Source organism: Aotus nancymaae, unplaced genomic scaffold, assembly GCF_030222135.1.
Source record: "Aotus nancymaae isolate 86718 unplaced genomic scaffold, 86718_ANA_hifiasm-v0.15.2.pri h1tg000059l, whole genome shotgun sequence".
Taxonomy (NCBI): domain Eukaryota; kingdom Metazoa; phylum Chordata; class Mammalia; order Primates; family Aotidae; genus Aotus; species Aotus nancymaae.
The window spans coordinates 11,090,495-11,113,370 of NW_026988473.1; the positions used below are offsets into that span (position 1 = coordinate 11,090,495).

Consider the following 22,876-nt stretch of genomic DNA (forward strand, 5'->3'; position numbering starts at 1 on the left):
CCGGCTCTCCCGGCCCACCTCACCACCTGGAGGCACGGCCTTTCCCCAGCAGCTCACAGAACCTTGTAGGAAGGGGTGGCATTCTAAAAGCGTGACTCCACGCCTTGGGTCTGGCTAGAGGGGTTCAGTGCCCTCCAAAGCCAGGAGGGTAGGGGGTCGCCCAGTAGCCCCAACCCTACTCAGACAGCTACGCAGGAGAGGATGGAGTCAGCCCCCAAATTTATGGCCGTGGAGGAGACCCTGCTCCCGTTGGGCGCCGCCAGATGGGGATGGGGGAGAGGAGGGAGATGAGCCGGGGACCTCGGCGCGGGGCGGGGGGCAGGCAGCGGGACATCCTGCCGGCAGTCCGGGCCTCTGCCAAGTCACGGAGCTGCCCAGACGCCCCTGACCTTCCGTCCGAGCGTGCCCCGGGGGGCTGCAAAGACACCTGCCTCCGCGGACAGTGAGCTAGGCGCCCCGGGTCCGAAGTCAGTTTTCGCCCACGACAGCCGCACGAGGCAAGAGCATTGTCGTCCCCATTTACAGACGCGACGATCCCCGCCAGCAGGAATCCGCGGGGCCAAGAGCTTGCAGGTGAGCCGGCCTCCCACCCCGGACGCCTGGCTCCGGCCCGGGAGATCTGGGCGCCGCGGCCCATCCCACCGCCTCCTTAACCCGCGCGTATCCAGTCAGGAAGTCGAGCCCCATTGCTCGGTCCCCGGGGAGGCCGCCATTCCTCCTCGTCCTCCTCCAATTGAGGCTTTATTGCCAGGCTGGGCGCGTCGGGGTCCCCGGACTTGCTGTGCAGGGCTCAACCTGAGCAGGCAGGGTCGGGGACGGCTGCTGGGCGTGAGGCTCCCGGAACCGCGCTGGTTCCTCGCCCACCGCGGCAGACTCACTCCATCACCTCGGGCCGCTGTCCCTCACCTCAGGCTGCGCGCCCACTCCCTCGGGCTGACCGACTGGGCCCTGGCGGGAGCGCAGAGCGAAGCCAATGGGCGAGCGCGGCGCGGACAACGCCGCGGGACCTGAGCGCCACCGCCGCGTCTCATTGGCCGGGCGTGCGCGGGTGGGCGGGGCGCGCGCGAGGGCGCTACAGACAAAAGAGCGCGCTGGTGCGACCGCGGGAGGCTGGCGACGCGCGGGGCTGCGGGGTCTGGCCGGGAGCCTCCCAAAGTGCAGGGGGCGGCGCTGGCCGTGAACTGGGCTGGGAACCTAGGACCTGGGATTCCAACGCCGTCGCGGAACCTCGGTGTCCTCGCCTGTGCAGTGGGGACCCTGCCGCGATAACGGATGTGGAGCGCTGAGACCCTCCGGGATCCGCAGGTACATCGCTAGTTGTGAAACTCCGCAGGCAGTGAATAACCCCCTTGGGGAGCCTCTGCAAGTCCAATCTGCGCGCCCACTGTGACCATGGCCTCCTGGGCTTCTGACCTCTTGGCCAAACCCCTGGGGTTCTGAGGGTCGGAAGTGCCCAGGCCAGTGGGATCTGAGGGTGGAGTTGAGCAGAGAGGAGGGAGCTTTAAAATGGAAAGTGTCCCTGGGGTGAAGGGCGCCGCCAGGCCTTGAAGCAACAGCACCTTCCCTTGGACTGCGGGTCACGGGAGCCACAGAAGGTTGTGGAGCACAGGAGGTTCCTCGACAGGGCTGATAGCTGCGGAGTGGAGCCAGGCCTGATCGCGGTGCATCTGTCAGCAGTGGCCAGTGGGGGGAGACCGGAGGGGCCGGGTAGGGGCCGGGCTCAGGCGGAGGGGAGGGAGTGTGCAAAGCGCTGAAGTCGGAGGGTACTAACTCTGTTTCACCAGGGTGTCCACGGGCTGCAGGGATGAGTGAGAGCCGATTCTGACTCGGCCTCCCAGGAATCCCTGACATACACAGTGGCAAGGGACCCCCCCGCCCGGGTCCCTGTGGAGGGTCCCAGTCGGTGACTTCCCCCAGCCCTTCTTCAGCGCCTCTGGATGTCCAGACTGTCCGACTGGAGCCTGGGAGCAGGGCCTGGCCAGAGGCTGTCTCTTCACTGCAGGAGTCAGATCAAAGCCTGAGGCCAGACCCAACTCCCTTCCATAGGGCCTGCAGGCAATGCCACACTCTGTGCCACAGTTCCCAGTTTAGGGTCACAGTTTTGTTTGTCTGAATTCTAGTGCATATGTGCTGCCTGGAGGGTCAGGTCTAAAGGTTCCATGAGCACGCAGGTAGGTGTTGTCGGTAGTGCAGCCTGGTGATAGGGGCTGGGGGTTCCCCAACACTCACGTGTAGTTTCCATTTAGAGTAGAACTAGAATGTTCATTAAGCGGAGACCCAAACCCCAGGTCAGCTGACTCTAAGTCCCAGGGCTTGTGATGGCTGGTGGGCCCTCAACGAGGGGTCTGGAGGCCTGGGTTTGAATTATCACCAGCCTCTCTGACCCAGCTGGGTACCTCAGGGAGGTAGGTGTGGGAAGTGGGGAGAGTGGCACATGGGCCAGAAAAACAGTATCCTGGAGGTGCCAGGAGAAGCCCAGACACAGACAGGGAGGGCCTGGAGCTGGCTGTGGGACTACTCAGGTGGCTGGAGGCCTCCCGCGGATGTGGTGATTATACTGGACAACCTACGTCTAGTCACTTACCTTAGAAACAGGGTGTCCCTGGGCTGCTGGAGGGCTCAGGAGGTAAATCACAAATCTCTGCACATCCATTCCTGGTTTTGGAGGTTTGGGAGGAAAATAAAGTACCTTGACAGGATGTGGCAATAGTGAGAAAATTATGACAACATTGATAAGGAGACAAGTGTGACCTCTTTTGCTTTGTTTTTAGGAGAATGTACATCCCTTTAATGTCATGCTTGGGACAGGTTGCAGTGAGCTCTGAGTCCCTGGGGTCCTTGGGAAGGGGCCCAGTAGTCTGGTAATCAGTAGGCACTCCATAGTTGAGCTTCAGAAACCTCCTTGAGGCTGGGTGCAGTGGCTCATGCTTGTAGTCTCAGCACTTTGGGAGGCAGAGGCAGGAGAATCACTTCAGGCCACAAAACCAGCCTGGGCAACATAGCAAGACTGTCTTTACAAAAAGAAATAAACACACACACACACACACACACACACACACACACACACACACACACACAGCAGGAAGTGGTGGCAAATTCCTGCTTGGCTATAGCCCCAGCTACTCAGGAGGCTGAGGTGGGAGGATCTCTTGATCCCAGGAGGTCAAGGCTGCTGTGAGCTATGATTGCACTATTGCACTCCAGCCTAGGTGACAGAGCCAGATCCTGTCTAAAAAAGATAAAAAATAAACTTTTTTGCAGGGAGGCTCGTTTGGTGAGAGAGCTGAGGAAGCCATACAAACGGCCTGGGAGATACGGAGTGTGGGCCCTTAGCTGTGCACTTTGCAGGGAGAACATGGAGATTGAACTGGTTTGGTGGTGGGGTGGGCAGTGTTCAAGTAAGGGCGTATTGGATTTGAGGACAAAGGTCAGCATGTGAGGGACACTGGAGGAGTGGGTTCTGGACCGGTCTGACTGACCTGACCTGCCAAGGGAGCCTCAGGATGTGGGTGTCAGGGTCCGCCTTCAGCTGGAAGCACCGAGAGGGCAGGTTCCAGGGTTTGTCCCCTTCATCTTGGAGTGCCCCTGGGTCTGCACAATTGACATTGGGTGGGGGACATCGAGGAGGTGGTGAGGACAGGCACTAGGCAGGGATGGGGTCACTCAAGTGTGCTGCTGGGTTACTAAACTTTCGTCTCCCTAAACACCCTATTTCCCTGCTGCCTAGATATCATCCACTCAGGTGCTACTCTGCTCTGTGCCCCATGCTGGGGACAAGAGGGACACAAATCCCTGAACTTCCATGGCAGGGCTTCCATGGCAGAGCTGGAGAGAGATCAGAAAGGGGGAGTGAAAAACTTGGCACCAAGTAAATGAGTTCATGATGCCTGCATCTTGGAGTCTGTGGTATTACGTCAACAGTTGAGTTCAGTGTCTATTGTTTTATTTCATTTCCTGCGCATAAAATGACAGTACTGAATGTGCTTTTTCAAACTCTCATGTTCCACAGAGCCTTGGACCTCCCCATTCTAGAGGAGGCAGGGCTCTGTCCAGCTCTGAAGACCCCAACTTTTAAGGGGCAGGGAAGGCCCAGTGCCAGCACAGCAGGACAGTAAAGCAGGGGGGACTGTCCCAGGACACCCAAGGGTCAAGCCAGTTCACTGAAAAGGATGTGTTGGAGTTTACCCTGTGTGCAGCTTTTATACTTCTCACACGAGACAGGTTCACTGTGGAAAAATCAGAAACACCAGCAGGTAAAAAAGGAAAAGCGAAGTCTCCTCTGTTCCCACCTTGTAATCTGGAGTTGAGTGACAAAAGCTGTTGCTGCCCCAGTAGGAGCTGTTTAGACCCAGGATGGGGAGGGTGGCTGCTTAGGCTGCCAGAGGGCACATCAAGGGGTCACAGGGAGATGAGGCATCAGCTGTGTAGACCTTGCCAGGAGTTGGCTGTGCAGGACAGTGCACAGAACAGGTGCTAGGGACAAGCACCGGTGTTGACTGGGATGGGAGCCACCTGAGCGGGTTGCAAAACTCCTGGGCCAAGATTGGGAAGTTGGGGTGAGCTGTCAGTAGGCTCCTGTGTCATGTAGAATAAAACCAAGCTCAGTACCATGGTGTCTGAGGCCCAACGTAACCAGGCTGCAACTTCATCTCCCACCGTTCACCCACCTCTGGCTTTCTTATTGGAGCTCACACTCCAAGCTCATTTCCACTTCAGGGCCTTTGCACCAGCAGCTCCCCCTGCCTGGGAAGCTTTTGCCCAGCCTTGCATCGATATCTCCAGAACTCTGGTTCCTGCTCAGGGCTTACCTACTTAGTAGAGGCTTGGCTTACCTGCTATGGTCTGAATGTGTGTGTCCCAGCCAAAATGAATATGTTAAAGTCCCTTTTTTTTAACTTTTAAGTTCAGGGATGCATGTCCAGGTTATATAGGTAAACCCATGTCTTGGAGATTTGTTGTATAGATTGTTTTGTCACCCAGGTATTAAGCCTAGTATCCATTAGTTATTTTTCCTGTTTCTCTCTCTCCTCCCACCATCCCACCCTCAGGTAGGCCCTGGTATCTGTTACTCCCCATATGTTGAAGTCTTAACCCCCAAGGTGATAACCTTAGGAGGTAAGACCTTTGGGAGGTGATTAGGTCATAAGGGAATGGGATTGGTGCCTTTGTATGTATGTGAGAGAGATGGGGTCTTGCTCTGTTGCCCAGACTAGAGTGCAGTGGCATGATCATGGCTCACTGCAGCCTCAACCTCCTGGGCTTATGCCACTCTTTCATCTCAGCCCCTTGAATAGCTGAGACCACAGGTGCATGTCACCATGCCTGGCTAATTTTTGCATTTTTTGTACAGATAAGGTTTTTTCATCTTGCTCAGGCTGGTCTTGAATTCCCAGACTCAAGTGATCCTCCAGCCTTGGCCTCCCCAAGTGCTAGGATTACAGGTGTGAGCCATTGCATCCAGCTAAGTGCCTTTGTAAGAGACCTTAGCTCCCTTGCCTCTTCTGCCATGTGAGGACACAGGGAATCAGATAGTGGTCCCTCACCAGACACGAAATCTGCTGGCACCTTGATCTTGGACTTTGTGTCCAGAATTGTGAGAGTAAATTTCTGTTTATAAGTCACACAGTTAATTTTTTTTTTTTTTTTTTTTTTTTTTTGGTCACAACACCCAGAATGGGCTAAGACATCCTCCCTGGGGAAAGCCCCCACCCCAGCCCCAGTGTTTCTCTGCCTTCATCACCCAGCACCCACTGGAATGTCAGCTTCACCAGGGCAGGGCCTTCTTTCTCCTCTCCACTGGACAGGGCCTGGCTGTGAGTATGGTGGGATCTGCACATGGGCCTGCTGACTGACAACCTGCTCTTCCTCATGCTGGTGAAAAAGAGGGTTCGTTTCTTACTACCAGTTTTCTAAAACGTATTTTTGGAATTACAAACATCAGAAACACAGTTCCTACCTGTAGGGCTGCAATGGACCGTAGTAAGATGGAGCCAGGGAGATAAAAGAACACAGCCTGGCTGTCCTCTGGGCGTGGGGTGCAGAGCCAGGCCCTGCCCCACCAGCTTTGCCTCCTTCCAACCCAAGCAAGTTGGCAGCCTTGGAGCCCAGCCCTGGTGAGGGGACCAAGACTGTGGTCTGCCTTGCTGTGTGGCCTTGGCCACAGGTTCCCCCTCTGCAGACCTCCCCTTAGAGTCGGCCAGTGGGTTCCTGTGGGGCTGAGTCACTGCCTTGGAAAACAGCAAGGAAGGCAGATTTCCAGGCCCCACCTCAGATCTAAGGAATCAGCCCCAGGGAGCAGTGAAACCTGCATTTATTTATTTTATTTTATTTTTTTTTGAGACGGAGTTTCACTCTTGTTACCCAGGCTGGAGTGCAATAGCATGATCTCGGCTCACTGCAACCTTCACCTCTAGGGTTCAGGCAATTCTCCTGCCTCCACCTCCCGAGTAGCTGGGATTACAGGCATGCACCACCACATCTGGCTAATTTTGTATTTTTAGTAGAGATAGGGTTTCTCCATGTTGGTCAGGCTAGTCTCAAACTCCCTCCTAAAGTATGGGATTACAGGCGTGAGCCACTGTGCCTGGCCGAAAACTGTATTTAAACTAGCCTCTTTAGTGATTCTTAGATGGCTATGGGGACTGGGGGTTGAGACCGTCTCCAAGAATAGATTCAGGAAGATCCAACTCAAACAGAGTTTTGCTTTTTTTCTTTTTATTTGAGACGGAGTTTTGCTCTTGTTGCCCAGACTGGTGTGCAATGGCATGATCGCGGCTCACTGCAACCTCTGCCTCCAGGGTTCAAGTGATTCTTCTGCCTCAGCCTCCTGAGTAGCTGGTATTACAGGTATACGTTACCACACCCAACTAATTTTGTAATTTTAGTAGAGATGGATGTCTCCATATTGGTCAGGCTGTCTCCAACTCCTGACCTCAGATGATCCACCTGCCTTAGCCTCCCAAACTGTTGGGATTACAGGCATGAGCCACCATGCCCAGATAGTAATTTTGCTTTTAAGTCTCAGCTCAGACCCCTCCTGGCTGCATTGACCCATGATCCTTCTTGCCTCAGGTTTGTCATCTGTGAACCAGGCTGGGGAGGATTCTCAGGGCCAGTCGATGCGCGGGGGCCTCACACCAAGTCAGCATGAAGCAGTGATAGTGCCCACCTTGCTATTTTACCGCTTGCCAGGGGTACCCTCTCGGCCTCAGAGGGTGAAGGACCTCGGACCTCTTGTGGATAAGGCATTCATCCCTATAGTTGCCACCATGGTGTGTGAGTTTCTTGCCTTGCCATTGGTTGGAAGCATTTAGTTTCCCAGGGCTACCATTCAGGTGAGCTCTGGTCTCCTGGCAGACTGGGTGCCATTCAGAACCCACTTGGCCTTCGAGGGGGCCATGAAGACCGAGGAGGCTTGGCCCAGATTATGAGAGGACCAGAAACTCAATGGGAAGTGATATAAACAGACACACAGTAAATGTTTCTTGGATAAACACAGAGCTGATGGGGCCCTGTTTGTGTCAGCAATCTCCCTCTGGAAGTATACCCCAGTAAAACACAAAAGACTCCCAGTGATGTTCACTGGGGCACTCTGCAATAAGCCAGACACAAGCCCGCAGCACATCAGCAGCACTGGTGCTATTCACAGTCTACTGCTTGCCAGGCAGGGCTGCAGAGCTTTGCGGCTGCTGAGCCTGCTCTCTTCCCAACGGCTGTGTGGTGTTAGGTTATAGAATTTCCATTTTACAGATGAGGAAACTGAGGCCCACGTTGGTGAAGGGATCGATCCAGGTCATGTAGTTAGAAGTGGCTGAGTGGGGACCTGGGCAGCCTGGCTTAGAGCCTCTGGCCACCTGTGGCTGCCTGGCCAGCACGGGCTGCCGTGGATATCCATGAAGGGCAACAGGTCCCTCCACGCCAGGTGGCATCGTGTTCAAGACCCATGGGCAGGGAGAGGAAGCAAATGACAAACCTGCAGCTTCTTGGGGCCCAGGCTCCCTGAGGTCACCATGGGCAACACGAGGCCAGTGGGAGGCCAGATCCAGACTGCAGGCAGAGCTGTAGGTGCCATCTTATCCTTGCCTCCTCCTCTGCAGGTGTTCCTGACCTCACCCACTGAGGTGGCTAAGGTCTGCCTGCAGATGCAGAGGCAGCAGTGGTGGCCCTCAGCCTCAGGACCCTCGTCTTTGCCCCCCCGTGTGTCCTGTGCCTCCTGCATGTCTAGTGTCCAAGTGTCATGTGCCGCTGCACTGCCTGGCCATGGTGGCCCATGAGGAGGGGCCTCACAACCTCTACAAGGGGAGCTCAGCCCTGCTTTTCTGGGACAGCCACTCCTTTGCTACCTACTTCCTCTCCTATGCCACCTACTTCCTCTCCTATGCCATCTTCTGCAGGTAGCTCAGCCCCACTAGCCACAGCCAGCCAGGTGAGCAAGGGCTGGGACTTGGGAGGGTTTGGAGCCCAGTGGGATGAGGAAGCCAAGGTGAGGTCATGCCACGGGGCAGTACCTGAGTGGGAACTTGAACCCAGCCTCCTGCCTCCCAGGATGGGATCCTCAGTTCCCTCAACAGCAAGAGACAGCAGGGAGGGGTGGGCAGACTTGTGCTAGTGCGTCTGAAGCGCCAGCCCTCACTTTCCTGGCACCACACAGTATCCAGTGATGGGGGCCATCGTGGGCCAGGGCTGGCAGGTCCAGTGTGAAGCCAACAGGTCTCCACCACAGCAGCCCTCTGGCAGGGCTGGGAGCCACCTGCCTCAGCTACATTTGCTCATGGACACTGACCTTGACGGTGCCTGTGTTTTGCTGAACAAAACTGCTCCCAGAACAAGAGGTGGACCCGCTCCTGGGCCTGTTCCTGTCATGCTGGTCCCTGTATGTGTGATGCTGTGGGCACCTGACCTTATGTCCTGTGTCCTGTGCCAGGAATACCCTCTTCTTGCTCTGCCTGGCTGGCTTCACATCCCAGGTATCACCTCCTCCAGGAAGCTCTCCTTGCCTGACAACCAGGCTGCTCCCAGACATCTCCTGCTCTGCTCCCTTGGGGCCCTGGTTGGATATGTGGTCACTCGTCTACCTGCCCTCCTCCCACAAGAGCCTGTGAGCTGTGTAAGGCTTTCATCTAGCTCCAGGACTGGTGTACAGTATGTGCTCAGAGGGTGTCGAATGAATGAGTGAATGAGTGAATGAATGAATGAAGTCCTGCAGTGGATTCCTGGGAGTGTTTCCAGCTGAGGAGTTGCAGAGGCTGAGATACTTTGGCCAAATGCTGGGAAAGGGCAGCAGCTAAGAGAAGGTTTCCACTGTTCATCGAATGCTGAGTCCAGGACCACTTTTGTCAAGACCACACCTGTTTGGCCTTGGAAGTAGGGTTCCTGGTAGCACTCCAGGTCCAGCTCCAGCAGAGGCTGCACTCTGGGAGGTGGGGGCCTTTGGTTTCCCTGAGCCTATGTCACTGAGCAGCTGGCTCCATGTGTGCCCTGAGTGCTGTCACCGGGGCGGGGGTTGTGCAGGAAGGCCTCCTGTACTCGCTGTCTCTACAACCCCTACAGTAATGATTAGAGTCCTGGGCCTGGGGCAAGGCCCAGCCAGCGTGACCCTGGAGAGAGCACATCACATCTGCTGGTGCTGCAGGCCAGGGCTGGGGGCCAGAGGCAGGCCTGTTTCTCCCTGAGCACCACCCCAGAGCAGCAAGCTGTTCTGCAGCTGTCCCTGTGTGCTCAGCCACCCTTTACCCTGGATCCCCGCTCCCCCACCCAATGCTCTTTTGTGTGCTCTTCATACACTGTCCCCTTTCAGGCAGGCTTAGCTGGTCTCCCTTCCAGGCCGGGGACTGCAGGGCAGCAAGGCCAAGCTGGGCCGGCACCACAGCTGTCTGATAAGTGGACATTACCAGCCGGAGCAGGAGTGCTCTTCCGGCAGCTTATGGCACCACACTGGTGCTGGCACCCAGCCTCACACCTCATTTCCCAACATCTGCAGAGCCACTGCAGCTGTGCATCCAAATCCAGAAGTGCCCTTGTCTCTCAGAGAATATTGCGCTCAGAAACAACTGGACTTTGGCAAAATGGGAGAGGTATGAGAGATGTATGGCTCTCCTCTGCCCTGACCAGCAGTGGCCTTGGGCAAGTCACCTGACTATTGGCCCCAGGCCACCCCTCAGGAGGCATCACTGCTTTTTACAGGGGAGGAGATGGAGGTCCCAGGAGGTTAAATGACCTGTCCAAAGTCACACAGCTGATGAGGAAAGAAGCTGGTCTGTGTTGGCTCACTCCTCCTTGGGCCCGTGGCCCTGCCTAGGCCCTGGCAATAGACACTCTGGCTGGGTGGACCATAACAGCATCAGCTGTCATTGACTTCAACTGTCGTCCCTCATTGCACCTGCCCTACAGGTACAATGGAGCTACAGGAAGTTGTATTAGTTGCCCAGGGCAACATGGCTGGTGAGCTACGCCATCTTCTGTGGGTGGTTCGCTCCCACTGGCCATAGCTAGCCAGGTGAGCAGAAGCAGGGCTGGGGGAGGACAGGAAGTAGGGCTCAGCTCAGTGGGAATCAAGCCTGGGAGAGGAGGCCTAGGTGAGGTCATGCTGCACACTGGTATCCAAGTAGGACTTGAACCCAGGCCTCCAGCTTCCCAGGACCGGAACCTTAGTTCCCTCACTTATAAAATGATGCTTCTGTGTGTCTGTGTGGAGATAGAAGCACCAAGAGTCAGGACAGTCTTGCTGTGTCAGAGTCACCCTGTGGCCTTGGAATAGTCATGTTCCCCCCCCAAGCCTCAGTTTCCCCGCTTGCAAAATGAGGATAGGCCGGTAGATTGAGCCCAAGGCTCCCTTGCTGCTCTGTCTCTGCCCTGGGCCTCATGGGAATGGGGCCCAGCCTGGGTCCCAGCCTGTGTTCCCCATCACTACACAGCGTCACCAAGCAACCCATGGTTGGTCGCTCCTCTAAAAAACCAGGACAACCTTTTCTTGTGTTCTCCACCAGCTGTTGGAAATGTGAAATGAGATGTGAGAGAGAGTCCACCCCAGGACACTGCTAACAGCTCTCTCAGCACAAGCCCATTCCTGGGAGCCTGTGACTCTGCACGGTGGGGTTCCCTGGACTGTGCGTTTTCATCTCCAAATTTTGGCCCCAGCACACTCAAGGCCATCCACAAAGAGGTGAGGGGAGGGGCCTCTGCTCCCTCCTCACCTCCCAGACAGAGCACAGCACCACGTGCAGGAGCCAAGGAAGTTTAATTACTCCAAGAGGTGACAGGAAGGCAGAATGCTCAAATGGGGAGACCCAGACATGTGAACCAGGGGCTTCCCTGAAATTCAGCTTTGCTCTTCCAAGCCTGCACATGGCACGTGATTAAATGCAGCCTGTCCAGATCATCCGTGAGGGCCTCGAGGGCTGCTGCTGTGACTTTCTTCCACCCATCCCGCCACACAACCAGTGCACTGCTCTGTGCTGACTTCCACTGCAGTCAATTGTCAAAATGAAACATTTGCAGGGACAGTGGGTCCTCAGCATCTGACCCAGTCAGGGGAAAAGCCACACCACTGACTCTGCAGGATGGAGGGTCTAGGATCAATTGAAGTGGAAAACACTGGTATGTTAAGGGAAGCGAGCATGATTTCTGGAGTAGAACACATGCATAATCTGGAGGTAAGTAAGCTGAAAAGTTTCACCCCTAAGACTCAATTTAATAAAAACTGCCCATCTCTGTTTACTCTTGATGATTAAAAGCAGCTTTAAAGCTGGGTGATTTCTTAGTCAAATGTATAGCAAAGCTTTTACCTGTCAATGTTTTGGTGGAGGGTCATGGGCTGAAATACATCTCGTGCTCAATTAATTTCCCCACATCAACATTTCAAAGCACTTTTTAGATTACAGTAATGACATTTCATGTCCATATACCCATATGTAGAATATATATTTTAAAATAGAGTGGGTTTTAAGAGTATATTGGGAACCCTAGGAGTCTTCCATGGACCAGAACAGGGTGGCCCATGAACTTCCAGCCAAAGGCTCCATATGCCTTCTAGCTGCTTTTTGGGAGAGATTCATAGCTGGACTTCTCTATCTGACCACGCAATGTTATCGCCAATCACCCACAATGTTTTGCCCACAAGAGTCAGAAATAATGAAACTCACAGGAATAAACAGTATTGATAACATACACAGGTTTACAGAAACCAAGCCCAGTAATTATCATGTGACAGAAGCCTACAGGTAGCAGATTTGACTGGGCTGGGATTATTGATAAATCACGTCTCTTTATAAGCATATATAAAATGAGGCGACTGAACTTGTTCGTTAGTGAACTCTTTCATTCACTCGTCCATGACCTCCTTGTGCTGGGCCTGGTGCTCTGCAGTCAAGGGCTGGAGAACCTCTATGAGCGTCTTCTTGAGCTCACCAGTGAGCATGTCTTTGCTGGAGTCATCCTGCCCTGAAAAAGACAGCCATGGTGAGAGATGGCTCCACATGCCCTGAGCAGCTCCTTCTTGCCTCAGGCACCAGCCCAGCCCACACCACCAATGCAGAACCAGGCATGCAAGTAGCACTCAGAAGTGAAATCTGTTATTACCACAACAATGACCTGTACCTTCAGCTACACTTTTCCCAAAACAACCAGAAACCTGGCTCTGATGGTAGCCATGACTTGGTCTCTCATAGTGAAAGGGCCAATGGGGAGGGCAGTCCCCACCCTCATTGACACTGGGGCCGCTCCCCCAAGCATAAACAGCAACAATTCCTGGCAGTCTTATGGCTTTTGTAAAATCTTGCTGATTTTTTTTTTCTTTTTCTAACTGTAGTACATGCTCATTAAACAAATGTAATAAAGTACCCAAACCAAAAAGCAGCAGCAAAGTAAAAAATCACCTACAATTCCAATGCCCAGAGGTGGGGCCCACTGGTAACATTTGGCACATTTTCTTTACATTTATTTCCCTGTGCATTTCATTTAAACAACCTCTCAGTGCGTTTTTCATTTGGTATCCTTTTTTCATTATCATAGGTATATTCTCCTGTGTCACTGAAGCCCCCCTCCCATTTATTTATTTTACTTTAGGTGCGTACTATATCTGGCATTTCTTCCCATGTTATCCCTCCCCACCCTTCCCTCCCCACCCTCTGCTGTCTCTCCCCTACCCCCGCCAGCTGCCCCCAGTATGTGATGCTCCTCTCCCTGAGTCCATGTGTTTTCATTGTTCAACACCCACCTATGAGTGAGAACATGCGGTGTTTGGCTTTCTGTTCTTGTGTCAGTTTGCTGAGAATGATGGTTTCCAGGTTCATCCAAGTCCCTACAAAGGAAACGAACTCATCGTTTTTTTATGGCTGCTTAGTATTCCATGGTGTATATGTACCACATTTTCTTTGTCCAGTCTATCATTGATGGGCATTTGGGTTGGTTCCAGGTCTTTGCTATTGTACACAGGGCTGCAATGAACATATGTATGTATGTGTCTTTATAGTAGAATGATTTATAGTTCTTTGGGTATATACCCAGTAATGGGATTGCTGGGTCAAATGGAATTTCTATTTCTAGATCCTTGAGAAATCGCCACACTTTCTTCCACAATGGTTGAACTAATTTACACTCCCACCAACTGTGTAAGAGTGTTCCTGTTTCTCCTATCCTCTCCAGCATCTATTGTCTCCAGATTTTTTAATAATTGCCATTCTAACTGGCATGAGATGCTATCTCAATGTGGTTTTGATTTGCATTTCTCTAATGACCAGTGGTGATGAGTGAGCATTTTTTCATATGTTTGTTGGCCTCATATATGTCTTCTTTTGAAAAGTGCCTGTTCATATCCTTTACCCACTTTTGAATGGGGTGGTTTGTTTTTTTCTTGTATATCTGTTTTAGTTCTTTGTAGATTCTGGATATTAGCCCTTTGTTAGATGGGTAGATTCCAAAAATTTTTTCCCATTCTGTTGGTTGCTGTTAAAGAAATGAGGGTGTCATTATGTTGCCCAGGCTGGATTTGAACTCCTGAGCTCAAGGGATCTGCCTGTCTCAGTCTCCCAAGTAGCTGGGACTACAGATATGTGCCACTATGCCCTGCATGTGAAAATTCTTTTTTTTTTTTTTTAAATATGGAACGCTTCACGAATTTGCATGTCATCCTTGCGCAGGGGCCATGCTAATCTTCTCTGTATCGTTCCAATTTTAGTATATGTGCTGCCGAAGTGAGCACGAAAATTCTTTTAAAATAGTTCATGCCTCCATAATAATCTATCCTGTAACAATTCTTTTTTTTTTTTTTTTTTTTTGGAGACGGAGTTTCGCTCTTGTTACCTAGGCTGGAGTGCAATGGCGTGATCTCGACTCACCGCAACCTCCGCCTCCCGGGTTCAGGCAATTCTCCTGCCTCAGCCTCCCGAGTAGCTGGGATTACAGGCACGCATCACCATGCCCAGCTAATTTTTTTGTATTTTTAGTAGAGACGGGGTTTCACCATGTTGACCAGGATGATCTCGATCTCTTGACCTCGTGATCCACCTGCCTCGGCCTCCCAACAATTCTAATTTAACATTTCCTCTGTTGTATAGTCTGTTTTGAACTTTTTGCTATTATCATTTTTAATGTCTTGGAGTGGAATGCTTTTACTTATTCAGAATTATTTCCTTGAAAAAAATTCCAAGAATTGGAAAACATGAGGCAAAGCTCTGAACATTTTTGGGCTTTTTGTACCCAGTACCAAACTGCTCACTGAGGCTGTGTGGATGAACATGCGCATGGGTGTGCCTCGAAGCATCTGGTTTACAATCATTGAAAACACAGTCAATGGCAACACAAAAAAACTCTGGTAATTCTATTATTATTTTTTAGAGATGGAGTCTCACCCTGTCACCTGAGCGGGAGTGCAATGGTGAGATCTCGGCTCACTGCAACCTCCACCTTCTGGGTTCAAGCGATTCTCCCACCTCAACCTCCCGAGTAGCTGGGATTACAGGCACCTGCCATCATGCCTAGCTAATTTTTTATTTTTTTAATTTTTAGTAGAGATGGGGTTTCACTATGTGGTCAGGTAGGCCTCGAATTCCTGACCTCGTGATCCACCTGCCTCAGCCTCCCAAAGTGCTGGGATTACAGGCGTGAGCCACCATGCCTGACCAACTCCGGTAATTCTATAGTGAATTGTCTCAGCTTTGATCATGTTAACTTATATTTCTCTGATGACTAGTAAGATGGGACTGCTTTATGTGGCTAGTAAACAAACTAATTTATATCTGCTCTTTGTGATTCATTCGTGAGGTTTCTGAGCACTTGTTTAAAAAACATGAATGACTTTTCTCAGTTTTCATCTTGTTTCAGTTGAGCAACTGTTCCTAAGGCCCAGGCATCTTATATTGGATAGGCATATATTGGGTAACTCCATGTTCTTGGAACAGAACTGAGCCAAATGACGAAGGAAAGAGTGGAAACCCCTTAGAAGTAGAATGAAGAAATTTACCACATTTGTTTGAAATAGCCATTTCTCTTTATGCCTTCAAAATATGGCCTGACTTGTATGAATTTGAGTTACATGGATTGTTAGAAATATATTACATGGCTGTGAAGAAGACAATTTTTTTTTTTTTTGAGACAGAGTCTCACTCTGTCCTTCAGGCTGGAGTGTAGTGGTACGATCTTGGCTCTCTGCAACCTCTCCCTCCTGGGTTTAAGCAATTATCTTGCCTCAGCCTCCCAAGTAGCTGGGACCACAGGCGCATGCCACCTCACCTGGCTAATTTTTGTATTTTTAGTAGAGATGGGGTTTTGTCATATTGACCAGGTTGGTCAGATCTCAGGTGATCCACCCGCCTCAGTCTCTCAAAATGCTGGGATTTCAGGTGTGAGCCACCGCACCCACCCAAAAAGACCAAATTAACCAATGAATATAAGGTGGTCTGTAAAATTGAACAAAGTGTTATACGTATCTGGGTGTCTCTGAAAATGAGATACCATGATGCAAAAGCTTGTTAGTTTTTCATCAACCAGTAGAGGGAGGTCCATCCCAAGATGCTGCAGTAACAGAGAAGTTAACACAAAGGTGGTGGTGGTGTGACTAGAGATAATGATAAAACTGCCTTTCACGTGTGTAACTCTTTTAAAGTTTATATCCATGAACACTTGGTCTTCATGACAGCCTGGCTGTAAGCCCACATGTTATGGGCGAGGGATCAGAGCCAGCTTGCATTTGCTGAAGGTGACCTAGCAGATACTCAGCAGAGGAGGGGCCAGACATGCCTGAACACCAGGGTCACTCAAGGGGACAGAATATTAACACCTTTCCACAGTGGCCCTAACAAGATATTCTTTCTCCTAAATAGTTGACACTCCAGCTGGGATTATCCCTACAAGTATCTTGGCATGAATGTATGAAAGAGGCTGAAGAAATCCACCTCTGCTCTGTTTCCAGAAGTTCTCTTTATCCCAAGGGTTTGCATTTAAGCTGCCAAATGTGTGTTAATCCATTATGCAGCAATAGAAAACTAATTCTCAGTGTGCATTTTATTATGCTTCTCTGTAAAGCTACTCCCTGCAAAAGTTACAGCTGATATCCTAATGAAGCTACTATGTTTTAAAAGTTCCTTTGTAGAAAAGTTGTCCAATTCAGAAAACAGTCATGGGGCATCTTTTACATGCCAGGCAGTGTGCTAAGCACTGAAATAGAAAGATGAATAAGAACTTCAACCCTAAAAGACCTCGAAGACAAACTACACAAATGGACACAACTATTATCTGAGTCAGAAAGTGCTGAGAACCATGAGGACAAAACAAGTACAAGAGTTCAGAAAAGGGAGAAATATCCAGTTGAAGGTGTCAAGAAAGGTTGTCTTGAGGTGGCTATGGGGAAGAGGATAGGAAATCAACAAGCGGCTCAGAAAAAATGTGGAAAACCAGTGAATGTCCTTGTGGGAGGAGAGGCCTCATTTAAAGAGCTAAGCCCACCAGCAGCCTGACTAAGCTTATGGATATCATGGGAAAAAAGAACATGGTGAGGGATGGTGGTGGGAATCACTGAGGGCTGGGATGATGGGTTTAGGAATTTGGGAAAGCCTGAGAAGCAAGAAGTCATGAAAACCAAGAATAGATTGGCTGGGAGTTGCAAAGTAGAACAGGCAGTTTTAGTAAAGGGAAATTTTAGAGTTTGAGATTTTAGAACTAAGCAATTTTCTATTATGGTGAAGGCTGGAATGGGGCTGCCATGTCATGTGACCAGAGTGGCATAGAATTGGAAGTCGGTGAGGCATGAAAATCAAGACCATGTGCAGCCAGAGCACTACAGGGACATCAACCTTAACATCATCTGATGCATCTTTCGCATTGCCACCATACCTGGCACAGCACCATTAAACATAAAGGGCTAAATAAATGTTGACTTGAGAGGCATACAGAAAAATGAAACAATCACAGTGAGATAAAGTCAATCCAGCCTTTTTTTCTGCATTATGGAGCTTGAAATTTGGTCTTGAGGAGAGGCAATAAATGGATAAGAAGACATTCTTTGACATTCCCAGCCAAGTGTGGCTACTTTTGAATTGATTGAACTCATCGGTGAGCAACTTGAGTGATGTCGTGAAACCTTGATCAAAGATATAATGTAGCCAGTGCACAGAGAGAACCTGGTTTTTGTTTTTTCTGTCTTCCTGCCTCATCTGGCAGATAAAATTTCAAGACTAATTTTAGTTTTTCAGCACTGATTAATGATTCAGTAAAACAAACAGATACTTCATGACCTATAGCTCTTCCTCCTCTTTGCCCCTCTTCCCTTCCCCAAACCATCAACATCCACATAGACTGAAGTGTCCTCTACTTGTCTGGCTTTTCATGGCCTCCTACAGATGAGGTCTTTCCCACCATTTGGGAAGCAGCTGGGCAGCCCTCTCTGGTGAACCTTCATCAACCTAACCACGTGGCTCCAGCCACAGCTGCCTTTCTTCCTGAAGATCAAGCCATGCCAACAAAATGCCACTTTTGGGATCAAGCAAGTTCAGGGTGATTATACTTTTCTTAAGTCACATCAGCTCTGGACAATATTCAGAGCTATTTCCAAGTCTATTTTAAGGGATAACTCAATGTTGCAATGCACGAGAGTTAATTGGATGCATCATTCCCAATGACTCCATGCTTGCCTATGTTCCTGGTCTCAGAAAGCTTTTCAAAGAAAAGCCCAGGGTGGACTCTCTCAGCAGGGGATACCACAGCACTGTGGCTTCCCGGAAGAGGGTCTACCCCTTCTGTCACTCCAAGGAGAATCAAAGAATTGGAGTCTCTTCAAAGAACAGACAGCAGGCACTGTGGGTGGAAGGCCACAGATGCCCTACAGATGTGGTTGGGTAACTATTTTCTAGGTTTTACCATGCTGGTTTATAAATCTATTTGAAGACTGAGAACAGATTTCAGAGAACACCTTCTCCTGTTTATCCTGGATACAGCAAAATAAATAAATGAATGTTTATGTTATTTTCAATGAGCTAAAATAGCTTTTTACAAAGACAGGCAAGAACTGCTTTAAGCAAAAGTATAAAATTCTGTAACTTTGTCCTCTGTGCCACCACCTCCCTCTTTAAGACCTTCTCATCCTGATTCTAGGTTCTGTGTTCTTTCCATTACAGCTTGGCTGTGTTCTCATGCAGCTGTCTTTTCCTGTGACTGGAGGCGCCAGCTGAATTCTGGCCCTACCAATGACTAACTGTGATCTAGTGAGCAACCAAGGCAGAAAAACACTGCCTCAGAGTGTCCCTTTCTGAAAAGCACTGAAGCCTTTGCATGAGTCTTGAAACCTGTTAATTTCTCCAATCTTGAGGATTCCTTCATTCGACATTGCCAACTGCTGTACTGGCTTTTTCATTTTCTTCTCTTCTTTCACTGCTAGACTGGCATAACTTCCTTCAGTACCTGGCCTTGCTCAAATTCCCTCTGTCTCCCTTCCGGATATCCCTATCTGAGACCAATGAGTTCCACCCCTACCATTCTGTTGAAATTGTGCTAGGAAGACCACACCTTCTTTCCTTCTTGCCAAATCGATGGCCTTCTGTTTATATTTTTCCGCTTTGAGTTCTATGCCATGTTAATTAACCATCACTGTGTGGTGACAGCTTTGAGGATCAGGATAAAGAATCTGGATGTCATCAGGCCATCAGTGAACAAAAAAAGTAATGAATGGTCTTGAGTTAAAAATGACATGGTTGGATCTGTGCTTTAAGGAGGTCCATTTGCAGGTTAAGGAGGAAGGATTGAATTGGAGAGAGTCTGAAGGCGAATTATGAACAATCAGTTTAAAATTGAGCTCCCCCAAAAATTGCTTGGAGGTGGAGATGACATGAAAAGAGGGTTCTATTGATTCTACCAATAATGTTTCAAGTAGTGTCAAAGAACGAGAATCCATTCTGAAGGAGGGAGCAAGGGAGGCAGGAATTGTAAAACATCATAGTCTTCTAGTTACTATCCTTACACCCTTCAGTCTGCAATAAGGAGAGAAAAAACAGAGGTATCTTTAGGTCTGGGTTTTTTTTTTTTTCTAAAAAAAGATTTAATTACAAACTACTGGATTGGCCATAGTAATCATTTCCCCAATATCTAGCTTTAGAGAGAGACCCCAAGAATGTAGGCATGATGCCCAGAGCTGGGAACTTGAGGGGATATAATTTGTTTAGCTTCATAGTAGGAGACTCTGCCCCTGGCAGAGGAGAAGCTGATGGGGTTTTGGGAGGAAAAGGGAAACTGTAACAAATTTTTCTGATCTGGATGCAAGTTGGAGAGTTGCCAACATCAACAGGGTGTGGCCACCATCTTTTGCAAATCCTTGAAAGAAGCTGCAGTGTCCTGTGGATTTACACAATGCCCACTTCCTTCTGTTTCTTGTGTGTTCCTCCCCAAGACACACAAATAGACTTCAAGTATTTTCAAGATGGATATTTGATAAATCAAAAACAAAAAACATGTACATGAGGGAAATCTGGCCTTAGTCAAACAGCAAAAATTTATTTTTCTTTTAAATTCCCTGACCACAAATCTTTTGAAAGAGAAAGGTTATCAGGTGATTTTTTAGAAATTGACATCCATTTCTCAGGTCCTTATAGGGTCAGTGGTATACAGAGGAATGAGCGTAGGCTTTTGATGCTGGAAGAGCTTAGTTCAAATTCCAGCTTTGCCATGAGTTCTTTGTGTAACCTTTAGCAAGCAACTTCTTCAAAATTCTATTTTCTCATTTGAAAATGCATTTAAGAATGCTTTCTTTTGGAGGCTGCTGTGTGGATATTATTAAATAAAGTGTTACAAGGGTCCCTATGCACACAATAAAAAAATGTCAGTACATGTCACTCTCTTTTCTTCTTTCTTTTTATTTCACAGAATCAGAATCCCAGGATTTAAAAGAATACATAAAGTCAACTAATTCAGACTTTTAAATCTTAAACCCTATCACTGTCAAGTGTACCATCTTCTGCTTACACACTTCCAGTGATGAGAAATTTAAAGCTTTCTAGGGTATCAATTCTACTTTTGAACTGTACTATTGTTTTCCTAAAATTCTCTCCCTCTCTCTGTCTGTCTTTGTCAGAGGGGTCTTGTAAAATATCTAGTGCTTTACAAAGGTAACTACTATTGTTTGAAATTGTCACATATCTTGGAGCCAAAAATCAGTCTCAGATTGCACTGACTCCAGGGCTATCTTATTGCAACCACACCAGGAACTAGGAATACAATGGAAGCTGAGCCAATGGAAATCAACTGTACCCAAACAAAGTTGGCATTTTCTTTATTCCTGAACACAGGTAGTGATCGAAGCTGCCCATTGGTGCTCTTTGGGACAGCTGTACCCCACAGCCTAAAGAGAACCAGTGGTACCTGGAAGAGAACTGGCCTCTCTTTCAACCCGCATCAAGTCCTTCCCTTGGACTTGGTAGCCAATTCAACATAGCTGCATCCAAACACTTTTTATCTCTTTGGCCAAAAGCTGTACTCTCGGTGCTAGCAGAGATGCGTTTCATTCCTTCTCCAAGCATCTGATCTTAGCCATCCAAATGAAATGCAGAATGTAAGGAGCTGTAGGTGAGTCTGCCCCTTTTCTTTTTTTGGAATCATTACCGCTGAATCATAGAATCACACAATGGGAGAGTGAGAAACACTCTTGAAGGTGGGGAAGTTGGAGCAGGCAAGATACTGAGACCTTGTCTCCTGCTGCTCTAACTTTAACCAGAAAGCTGGACTTTATTTAATATTCTGAAAGTCTGCAGAAAAAAACTTTAAGTTTCTTCTATTTACAAACAGAAATAAGGAAGAAAGGAATGTAGACTAGAAAATACTGATCTAAGCTAATATTTTTATTGCACATACAAGAGATAAGAAGATTAAGATTCAGAGAGGGAAATAATTTTTCCAACAGTCACATCATAAGCAGGAGAAACAGAACTTGAGCAAGCATATTTTTAAACTTTCATGCCAGTTTTTTTTTTTTGTATTCTAGACTCATGGGTATGTTCAAATGTGTATCTGCAATATTTGAAAAACCATCTAGTTCACTTGGGATCCTCTCTAGCTACCTTTGAGACTCTAGGTTTTAGAATAAGGTAGAGCAGAAAGAGCTACTCTTGAGGATATGAAATGTGGATCTTACTTTTTATGTCTGGTACCAATAAATGGTACAGACATTTACTTCATGTCTTTTGGCTTTAGTTTTATAACCTATGATGGGAAAGACTAGGCTTGCTGGTTTCTAGCTCTGATATTGCATTAGTTTAGTGTTTTAGACCTATCTCAGAATTTTCCGGACATCTGTGCCATATTTAAAATAGAGCTGGTCCAGTGGTCTTAGGATTAGGACAGGTTTACAGGCTCTATATAGTAATGATTTGATAACCCTTTATTTAAGCAGTGAACAAAATATTCATTGGACACATGTAATGTGCCAGGCACTGTAACAGAGGAGGGGACAGAAGCAATCAAGGTAGGCAGCACATTTCTTTTCCTCATATCAGTCTTTCTAGATTTTCTTCATCATACCCTAGAAAATCATCTGAACTACAATGCCCACTACACTTCAAATATAGTGTTCATCTGGGAATTGTCACATCAGAACTTCATTCCTCTTTATCTTGGCAAATAGCCCTGCTGAAGTTGAGGACAAGAAAACTCTCCACAATCATTTTTGGAATTCAGATTTCACAGAACCAGTGTTATCTAGTCACTTGAAATGGGAGAAAGATCACATATATTGCAGTTATATCTCCCCACCCCCTCTGTTTCTCACGATGGGGTTTCACCATGTTGGCCAGGCTGGTCTCAAATTCCTGACCTCAGCATGCCTCAGCCTCCCACAGTGCTGGGATTACAGGCATCAGCCACTATGATTGGCCATTGCAGTTATATCAATAACATTGTCCTATTGTAACCAGTGGAGGGCATCCAGGTTCTTAGCATTTTGAACAAAGAATTAGACAAAATGCACAAACAAAGCAGTGAAAGAAAACTACAGGTTTGTTGAGATGAAAGTACACTCCACAGAGCTGGAGCTGGTTAAAGCAAGTGGTCCAAGAGCACTGGTCACAGAATTTTGTGGTGTTTAAACACCCTCTAGAGGTTTCCCATCGGTTACTTGGTTTATACCCTATGTAAACGAAGAGGATGAAGTGAAGTTACAAAGTTATTGACTTGGTGTACACCCTATGCAAAAAAAGAGAATGTTTCCTGACATAGCTGAAGTCAAGTTACAAAGTTATTTACTTGGGTATAAAAAGCTGGGGTTTCCCATTTGATTTTGTTCTAGGAAGTCCTTAGATTCCCGGACTCCAGAGCCTATCTCCTGCGTCATTTCCCTCCTGAGAGACAGGATCTCCATAAACCTTAATGGGAGGCAGAGGGACCAAGGATCTATCTTCTGTAACTG

General features: G+C 48.7%; 1 protein-coding gene and 1 non-coding gene across 2 annotated transcripts in view; both read right to left on the reverse strand.

Annotated features, from left to right (window-relative positions):
• LOC105730302 (olfactory receptor 5A1) overlaps positions 1–512 on the reverse strand; it is a 181,425-nt gene extending 180,913 nt beyond the window's left edge. The window contains exon 1 of the mRNA XM_012471401.3: positions 432–512. The gene's annotated coding sequence lies outside the window, so the exon portion shown is untranslated. The remainder of the gene's footprint in view (positions 1–431) is intronic.
• Positions 513–14,090: 13,578 nt separating this feature from the next.
• Positions 14,091–14,197, reverse strand: LOC135270383 (U6 spliceosomal RNA). Its single transcript, XR_010338527.1, has one exon. It is a non-coding gene; the product is annotated as a U6 spliceosomal RNA (small nuclear RNA).
• Positions 14,198–22,876: the final 8,679 nt, after the last annotated feature.